Raw genomic sequence first — 411 nt, 5'->3', positions numbered from 1 at the left:
CCCAGCTAATGTTTTGTATTTTTAGTAGAGACGGGGTTTCACCATGTTGACCAGGATGGTCTCGATCTCTTGACCTCGTGATCCACCCGCCTCGGCCTCCCAAAGTGCTGGGATTACAGGCTTGAGCCACCGTGCCCGGCCTGTTTTAATCTATTTCATATCAGTTATTTCTTTTGAATTAGTAGTAACTTAAAAACTACCAAGTCTTAAGCTCCCTAAGTTTTAATAACTTACTAGGTTTTTTTTTAATTCTTTTTTCTTTTCTTTTCTGGAAATACCAAAATGAACTCCAGTTTACATTAAATAAGTATGATATGGGGTCTCATGCTCGCTGCATGCTCCTAATGATGTTACAATGGAAGTCTTCAGGTGGAGAATGCTCAGACTTTCTCATCTTCTGAGCCTTGTTTC

General features: G+C 39.9%; 1 protein-coding gene across 1 annotated transcript in view; it reads left to right on the top strand.

Moving 5' to 3' along the window:
• Nucleotides 1–411, top strand: part of DYNC1H1 (dynein cytoplasmic 1 heavy chain 1) — an 85,381-nt gene that overhangs the window by 6,355 nt on the left and 78,615 nt on the right. The window lies entirely within an intron of this gene.

This window comes from Sapajus apella, unplaced genomic scaffold (assembly GCF_009761245.1).
Source record: "Sapajus apella isolate SASKATOON/1434 unplaced genomic scaffold, GSC_monkey_1.0 scaffold20, whole genome shotgun sequence".
Classification (NCBI taxonomy): domain Eukaryota; kingdom Metazoa; phylum Chordata; class Mammalia; order Primates; family Cebidae; genus Sapajus; species Sapajus apella.
The sequence above is the reverse complement of the archived record's forward strand: the minus strand, read 5'-3'. Positions and strand labels throughout refer to the sequence as shown.